General features: G+C 38.7%; 1 long non-coding RNA gene across 1 annotated transcript; it reads left to right on the forward strand.

Annotated features, from left to right (window-relative positions):
- Positions 1-3,334: 3,334 nt before the first annotated feature.
- LOC308664874 lies at positions 3,335-7,758 on the forward strand. The gene is made up of 2 exons (XR_014025773.1): positions 3,335-3,642; positions 6,708-7,758. It is a non-coding gene; the product is annotated as an uncharacterized lncRNA (long non-coding RNA).
- Positions 7,759-9,593: the final 1,835 nt, after the last annotated feature.

The raw sequence follows: 9,593 nt of genomic DNA on the forward strand, positions 1-9,593 counted from the left end.
ATGATAGGGGGGTTGCTTTTAACACATTGCTATAAAAATCACGTGCCTGGGCCACAGTAACCAGACGATGTCTTTTACCTTCATGCGTCACCACCAGTCCAACTGGAATCTCCCATCTAAACTTAATATCACATTTCTTAAGTTCCTGTACAAGAAATGCAAAATCTTTCCTTCTCCTTAAAATCTTCGGAGGAATCTCTTTTAAAACCAAGACTTCTTGCTCAGCCACTACCAATTTAGTATCATAAGCAGCTTGAATGACTTCATCTCTAATTACTCTCTTTGTAAAATAGACCACCACATCTCTGGGTAACTTCCTCTGTCTTGCAATCCATGAATTTACATGAAAAAATTTGTCCATATTTCCCTCAATTTCAGATGCCGGCTGGCCCAATACCCCTTCCAGAGCCTCAGAAATCAGCTGCTTTAAATCTTCTTTACAATTCTCCTTTAAACCCCTGATTCTAATAGCATACTGCATCTGATGATACTGAACAAGGCTCAATTCTCCGTCCATTTTATCCCTTATATTTTCATTTTCTAATACCTTTGCTTCTAATATAGAGTTCTTTTGACTGAGATCCTTCACTTTTACATCCAGCTGTTGCACACATTCAGCTACAGATTCAATCATAGACAACATGTCCACCCTCATTGCTCTAAACTTCTCTTCCATCTTCTTCTCCAATTTCTCCAATTTCTCCTCCATTTTCTCCTCCAGCTTTTTCAACTTTTCATCCATCATGTCAGACATCAATTGTGAATGCTTTCCAAGAGCATCTTGTAAATCCTTAAGCGTCAATGTCGGAGGAGGTGCAGGAGGAAGCAAAGCTTGCAATGAGGTCTGTTGCACCAGGGAAGACCCCGCACTTTTAAAATCAATTTCATGTCCCGTGGCTTCAAAGTGTTGGACCAGGGATGAAGTTTGTTCTCCCTTTCTGAGTGAGTTTTTGTGCTCTTCAATGCGTGCACTTATTCTTCTGTTGGTCTGTCCGATGTATGTGGTGGGGCAGGTGGTGCATGGGATTTCGTATACTCCTTGGTTTTCTAACCCAATTATGTCCTTGGGGTTTCTTAGGATGGTGGATATTTTTCTGTCTGTGTAGAATGCTGTTTTGATGTTGTGTTTTTGGAGGACCTTGCTGATTCTGTCTGTGGTCCCTTTTAAGTATGGGAGGAGGGCTTTGTCATTTTCTTGTTCTCTGTCTTGGGTTTTTGTGGGTGTCTCTCTTCGGATTAAGTTGGTAATCGTGATTCTTTGGAATCCATTGGCTGTTAGTACATTAGTGAGAGTGTGTAGTTCGGTTTTTAGGTGTTGTTCGTCAACTAGGTGTTTTGTTCTGGAGATGAGTGTCTTGGCTACGGAGTTGATCTGTGCTGGGTGGTGGTGTGAGAGTGCGTTCAGATAGCGGTTTGTGTGTGTTTTTTTATGGTAGATAGTGTGTCCTAGGGAGCCGTTGGATTTCTTGTAGACTAAGACATCAAGGAAGGGAAGTTGATTGTTAGCTTCTGTTTCCAAAAGAATTTATATATATATAAGAATTTATATATATATTCTATATATATATATAAGAATTTATATATATATTCTTTTGTTAAGCAAAACAGTTTTAAGTGAATTTTGCCCCATTTTACGATTTTTCTTGTCACAGTTGTTAAGTGAATCACTGCAGTTGTTAAGTTAGTAATATGATTGTTAACTGAATCTGGATCCCCATTGACTTTGCTTGTCAGATAGACACAATAGCAATCACATGACCCTGCAACCATCATAAATATGAGTTGGTTGCCAAGCATCTGAATTTTGATCAGGTGACCATGAGGATGCACTAATGGTCGTAAGTGTGAAAAATGGTCATAAGTCACCTTTTTCAGTGCTGTCATAACTTTGAATGGTCACTAAATAAACTGTTGTAAGTCAAGGACTTACAACCATCCTTGTTTCCACCATCTCATTCATGGATAGTCTTTTGCTTTTGTTCTTTAAGTTCTGCACTTTTCTGTCTCTTTTTAAAATAACATTTATGGAAAGTTTTAACAGCATTTTTAAAACTAATACAAACCAAAAGAGAACAGAGAAAAGGAAATGGAAAGAGAAATAAAAGAAAAAGTTAAAAATACAATTAGGAAAAATGTAGAAGATAGTGGAAAAAAAGAGTAAGATATAAAGTGTATTCCAAATATCTCAGAGCAGTTATAAGTACAATCATATTTTAACACCTCTCTAAACCTTCATTATGGCTCTTTTTTTTGTATAATATTTCCTGTCCATCCTTCAAAACCATAAATCACAATTTTTATTTTTTTTTTATTTTATGCAATAAGGGGTTTCCTATCACCAATACATATGTAGATATAGTCCTTTCTCTAATTAAAGAAGTCAGCTTGTCCAACTCAGCAAGTTCTGTTAAATTCATCCTATCATTCCTCCGTGGTGGATAGTGCCAAATATTCCCATCTTTGTACGTAGTACAAGTAATGTCCCCACAGTAATTATATTCTGCAATAATCTTCTATGGCTTTTTTTAAACTGTTCATTCATCAATTCTAAAAGAAAAAGTTCTGGGATGAATTGAATTTTAATCTTTAACATCCTCTGTATCAAAATATATATTTGAATCTATTTTTTACTTATTTTACATGTCCACTAAACGTCTTTATGTTGTTCACATTTACAACAATAACATTTCTATCTTTAGTAAATATTTTAGCAAGGTACAAAAATGTATTTACCTTACCTTGTTTTTCACCATTTAAGCATATTAAACCATATTTTTTTTTTGCATTTCCCAGTCAAACACAAAATTATGCATTAATTTTCATATCCATTCTTGTTAAATTATATAATCAGGCTAACATTCATTGCAAATAATGCAGGTTCTTAGCCTGTATAGAAAAAACATGCATACATTAATACTCCAGCCAAAACTACAAGAATTCCTTTTACAGTTATCCAAAAATACATTAAATCAGCAGCCCCCAACCTTTTGGACACCTGGGACCAGTTCCGTCGAGAGAGTTTTTCCCATGGACTGGAGGGGGGCCGTGATTTCATGTGCTGCCTGAATCTCGCAGATGGGACTTCGCTTATTCTCACGGACCAGTTTCTTGCATGCTGTGGACCAGTGCCGGTGTTCTGAACCAGCCTGCTACCGGCCTTGCAATAAGGCAAACCCCTGTTCAAACAGTAGAGACTGGAGAGCGTCTGAGGCTGAAAAGCGTCTGCCAAGATTTATTACTCAAACAACAGAACAAGAAACAAAAACACTGGAACTTGAATCCTCAAACGGAAGGGTTGCTTTCAGCAACCAGCCCTTCCCCAAACACTCCTTTTATTTAGAGTTCAGGGCGTGGCCTCCCTGTGCCTCCTCCCGAGAAGTCCCACAGCCTTTCTCTGTTTGTTCCTGCTCGACTGCCTCCTGCGTCGGGCGTCCTTGAACAGGGCCAGCTGTGGGTCATCATCCTCCGCACTATCGGGCTCACGCAGCTGAGAAGAGGGCCCCGGCTGAGGGCTCTGCGAAGCCTCCAAGCCATCATCAGCCAGTTCGTCTTCCACACCCTCCTCCTCCCCCTCATCTGAGTCATCCGAGACATCTGAGCCGGCTGCCGGACCCACAGGCTGACCCTGAGTCACAACAGCCGGTCCACAGATTGGGGTTTGGGGACCCCTGCATTAAATAACCAAGAGGCTGTCAAACATCCCTTTCTTTCACCCTATTCAGTTTTAAAGCATTTGCTAAGCATTTCATTTATTTTCTTACATCTTTTACTTCCATTATATAACATTAATTATATTCAACAGACCCATACTTGTACAAAACCCTCCATTACCATTTCAATTTACTTTCTCTAAATCAACAAAGTTTTGTTACATTTTCAAAATAGCAACAAATTCCAAGATGTATTTGAAATCTTAATTCTTTGCTTTGGATATTATTAGCAATTAAGAATAAAACAATTGTTTATAAAAATTCTATAGAAAAACATTTTAGGTTTATGATGGAAACAAAATTAAATTTGGTTTATACATTAATCCCAGCAAATATATATTCCAGAATAAAAACTGGTAAGTATAGATCACAGATTATTGGAGATGGTGGATTTTACATTTAGAAGACCTCGGTTTAATGCTTAGTGTTGATAATTAGGAATGATGTAGGAATGCAGAATGTAAAATAATGCAATACAGAAAAGGGGTTGTTTTACTCTTCAGAGATAGTAGGGAAAATAATAAATACATCTGTTTATCATTTTTATGTTGTATGCAGGTAGTTTCTGGTTCTTCTTTCCAGGGACCAAAAGCAGTTGTAATATCTAAGGTGGTTCTTTTTCTGGGCACTTAAAATGTCCCTGAACTTGTTAACTACAGTCAACAAGAATTATTTCATTGATTTAGAGTTGTTTGGGGTCAGAGTCTTTGAACATGCATAAAACAATTTGACCCATGTCTTCCTTGAAAAGCTTGTTTTTCTTGCCCATGGCACTTTTCAATTACATCAATACCAACTTGAAAATGACAGGTTAACCTGACGAGATTGTTTATTAATCTGAATCTACTTCTGCTTTCTAATTTCAGAGGTTTAAGCTCCCATCTGCTTCTTACGTTATGAATATTTGACATAATGAATGGAAAAAAAACATATAGGGGGCTTCAGTGGTTTATTTGGGAAGTGTTCTTTGAACCTGAAAAGACAATCCACAGTGATAGGCTGTCTTTGTTTTATTGAGAAGAGGAAGAATAGCAATTCAGCATGAGCTAAAGTGAGCTATCTCTAAGTCCTTAACAGTCTTAAGTAATGTCAATTACTTAGACTGTAATGCCAATTAATCCTCATAAGTCTATTTCAAAGGTTTTTAGAAAAAAAAATTACAAAAAATTCAGAGAGCAGCTGTCTTACATTTATTGTTGCTGGTGACAAAGGCCATGTGAAACAATTTTTAGAGAGAATGAAGGCCAAGTGTGCATGGCCAATGACAAAAAGGAGACAAAGCTATGTCACATATGTGGACAGAGTCACAATATTCAGATGCTTCTTGAGTTTTGGAAGGAGTATTATGTATTCTTGCTTGTTGTTTTTTTTAAAAAAACTTGTAAAGTGGTTATACTACAATCATCATTCCCCATCTCAAAATAAAGAACCAGCAATGCCTACAGAATCCAGAAGCTTCATCAATAGAACAAAATGTGTATCATTATATCATGGTGCAAGCTCTGATCTTTATGAACTGTTTCTGTTACGAAATAAACAAAGTAGAGTTTGATATCACAACACATGTTTTCTCATCCACCATTTTGGATATCAATGCAAAGAACTAGGGCTACTGATTTTTAGCAATCTTGATCAGAAAGCTTTCTGTGAACTGCAGAAACAGGGTTCAGGGATTTCTCGACAGTTTGCCACCTGAGAAAAGTACTATATTGTCCACCAGTCTTGGTTGGCAGCCACCATTTTGTTTCCTAAAGACTTTTTTAAAAAATTCAAGCAATCATTTGTTCATTTGTTTTAAATCTAAATGTAGTTATATGCATGCTGGGAAGAATTGTAGTAGTGAAAATGAATGTCTTGCTGAAATTTTGAAGGCCATGATTTGTTATCTGGTTGGTATGTATATTTATTGTGTGATAAGAAGGTAGATAATGTGTCTAAGGTATATATTTTAAGACATGCTCTGTTGCGAGTTTGGAAAAAGTATAGACATAAGTTAATTTGTAAGATACCTATATGGGCAATAATGAACCACGCAATAGAAAATATAAATATGATGTGACTACATATAAGGAAATTTTAAGTCTGGAAAGGAATGTATGGCATTTGAAGTTGTATAATATCTTAAGAGAAGGAAAGATTGTATAAATTTGGTTTTAGTATGGGAAATCACAGGCCGGGTGGAAAGAAGATCAGAAAATTGGTTTTTTAATGACTGATGTAAATTTGGTAAAGTAAATTAGAGATCGTTTTGTCTGTAATTGTTTTTATTGGGCATTATTATTGATATTACTGTTGTGGACATTAAGCTGATGTTGAATTTAATTACGGCAGCAAGACTTTTAGTAGGGCAATATTGGAAGAAGGAAGACCTGCCGACTATAGAAGAATGGATTGTAAAAGTCTCCAACTTGGCGGAAATGGCAAAGATTTCAGCGTACTTGAAAGACTATTTGCAACAGAGATATATTGTGGAGTAAATATGGGACTAAAAAGCTTCATCTAGCATTTGAATAATTATTGATGTGATATTTATACTGCTGGTAGTTATTTTATAAGAGTTAAAGTGCGATAGACTTAATAGTTTATGGTTGTTTGCATAAGGTAGATTATGATTGTTTGTATTTTTATACCCTGTATCTAGCTCTGGGAAGTCGGGGAGGGGGGAGGGGGAAGGGAGGGAGGGAGGGGCTGGGGAGGGTTGGGGAGTGGGAAGGGGGTTGGGAGGGGTTGTGTTTTGTTAAAAATAAAATGTATTGTAAAACTTTTCAATTAAAAAAAAACAAGGTTCCTCGACAATACTATCTTATGAATGTCTGCATTAATATGTGTACTTGAAAAAGTAACATTTCTGGTATCATGCAAAGCAGTGTTTTTCAACCACTGTTCCGCGGCACACTAGTGTGCCGCGAGATGTTGCCTGGTGTGCCATGGGAAAAATTGAAAAAACACTGACCTAGGAGACAGCGGTGAGAGGAGGAGGAGGAGGAGGAGGAACAGCCGCGGGCGGAGCGGCGCTGCAAGACTCTCTGGCGGGGAGCGCTGGGCACCGGAGCCTTGGCTAAGCTGACGGCCCTACTTCGCTGGAAGCAAAAGCCCGGGAAAAGAAGTGGGCTCGACCTCTCTAGGCACCAGGGCTCCACGGCAGCGTAGCTCCGCCCCCTTCTCTGGCTTCGGAGGCTCTCTTGCTGAAGAGAAAGAAGCTGGGGAGAGGCGACCGGCTCGCTTATCGGAAGAGGACGGACGGGCGGCCAGTCCGGCTCGCCTGAGCTGTCGCGTGGTTGGTTGCCTGCAACGTTCGAAAAAGCTCTTCTTCCCCAGCACGCGCTGCTTACTCCTTACTCCCCACGCGGCTGAGGATGCGAGACTCCCGCCTGGTCGGCTGCCTGGCTCCGCTTTCTTTGCTCGCCGCGACCCCTCGCCCCAGCCCGAAATAGAGGGATCTGACCGCTTCGCTCTTGGAGGCTTCGCTTGCGTCTGAAAAATTACATGGGTGATTTTTTTTTAACCTGTCCTTTTGATACGTTGCATAATAAAACCTTTGGGGTTCCCCCCCCCTCTGGAGTGAAGTGCTTTTGATGGTAAAGGTGAGAAAGAAAGAAAAAAGGAAGGGAAAAAAGGAGAAAGGGGGAAGGGGAAAAGGGCGGGGGAAAGAAAAAAAGGAGAATAGAAAAGAAAGAGAGAGAGAGAGGAAGAGAGGAAGGAAAAAAAGCAGGAAGAAAAATTAAAAAGAAATGCAAGTAGCTTCCAGTTTCCACAACAAGTAGAAAGCAAGAAATTGAGAGAGGGAGGGAAAGAAAGTGGGAGAGAGAAAGGCAGGAAAGAAAGGAAGGAAGATAGAAAGAAAGAAAGAGAAAAGAAAGAGAGAAAGAAAGGAAGGAAGATAGAAAGAAAGAAAGAAAGAGAAAAGAAAGAGAGAAAGAAAGAAAGAAAAGAAGGAAAGAAAGAAAGAAACAAAAATAAATGAAGGAGAAAAATGCAGAAAGAAAAATTAAAAAGAAATGCAAGTAGCTTCCAATTTCCACAAGTAGAAAGCAAGAAATTGAGAGAGGGAGGGAAAGAAAGTGGGAGAGAGAAAGGAAGGAAGGAAGATAAAGAAAGAAAAGAGAGGGAGGGAAGAGAGGGAAGGAAGGAAGGAAGAAAAGAAGAAAAAAAAGAAAATACAGAAAGATAAATTAAAAAGAAATGCAAGCTTTCCTTTTCCTTCACAGCAAAAACAAACAAACAAAAGCCCCAAAATAAAATAAAATAAAATAAAGTGGCTAATAATAATAATAATAATAATAATAATAATAATAATAATAATAATAATAATAATAATAATAATAAGAAGAAGAAGAAGAAGAAGAAGAAGAAGAAGAAGAAGAAGAAGTTGGAAGGGACTTTGGAGGTCATCTAGTCCAACCCCTTGAGAACACAGGCCATCCTCGACTTACGACCGTTCGTGTAGCGACCGTGGGGAGGTCCAACGGTGCGGAAAACAGTGGAGTGCCTCGTGATTTTTTTCATGAAACAAGTGTGCCTTTGCCCAAAAAAGGTTGAAAAACACTGATGCAAAGGATCACATCAATTTTATCTGTTAGGGGTATTTTTATAAAATATGTCTAAATGGATACAAGTGTCTGGACAGCAGGTACAAAAGAGATATTTATGTCATTATGCCTGAGATTACATCAAGACAAATAGATCTGTATAAAATGAAGGCAATGTAAAAGAAAGGGAAGAAATATCAATGAACTGGAAGAAGTAAAAAATCTGGGAAATTATTTATGCATGCTTTATAAGAACATAAAACAGTGGAGATTCATAATGCATGAGTTCACCACACAAACAATAAGGAAATGCATAAATAGTCCACACCAAAAAATGATTGAAAATTAATGTAGGAAAATGCTTCCAGTTTGTGATTGCAGCGCTGGGGGACGTGTACTGCGATCACTCCCTCCATCGTCCGGTTTTCTCCTGCAGGATGACCCTGAAGAGGGTCAGAAGTTGCCCTGTAGGGGCGATGAGCATGAAGAGGACCCCCAAGGGATCGCAGAAGGGCGGAAGCCCTCCATTTGATCTGGGGCAGCTCTTCAAACTGATGGGGAAAAGATTGGCCATTCATGGCCCATCATCAAGCTGCTGACAGCCGAGGCCAAACTTACTAACAAGCACCTTGAAAGCAACATGGAGAAATTGGGTGAGATTTTACCTTCTCTGTACCCTAAGTACTTTTCCTGTTAAAAGCTTCCTGAAAATTTATCCCCTGCTGAGGAGAGAGGGAATTCCTTGCCCCCACCTTCTAAAATGATGGTGTGCTTACTCAGGGGAAACAAAGCTTTGAAAAGATCAACTTAACACAATTGGATATCTATTTTCTGTTTGGAATTTGGGAACCCAAAAAGTTCTATTCTTACTGGAACCTGCTATTCTACTTTACTTGCAAAAAGAATTTAAATTGGTTAAGAACCTAGCCTGGGATCTGAAATAGACTTTAAATGCTATCGGGGACATCTTGTGGTGAATTTTGGTACAGCAGTTTTATTGACTCTGACAAAGAAACTTGCTCACAGCCCAGATCTGACCTTGGTATTATCTATAAGAGACTTAACTTGAGAGAGCAGCTGGGCAGTGAAATTGGGTTCTGGGAACAGTGGAGGTGAACATTTACTGACTCTTGTTTAATAAATAGCCTTCACTAGAAAGACCGTCTCTAACTATGTCAGAAATGGAAGAGGATCAGCAAAAAACCTTGGATATGTTAAAATCTTTACTTGAAAGCATTCTGGCAAATACTCAGAAACTTAAAGCTAATCTGAAAGACAAAGGTGCCAGCTTTGCCCCAGCTGATTGCAGCTAGAAAACTACTAACTCAAAAAACAACATAAGTGGAACATGTGG

Source organism: Vipera berus (assembly GCF_964194415.1).
Source record: "Vipera berus genome assembly, chromosome: 3".
In the NCBI taxonomy this organism is placed as follows: Eukaryota; Metazoa; Chordata; class Lepidosauria; order Squamata; family Viperidae; genus Vipera; species Vipera berus.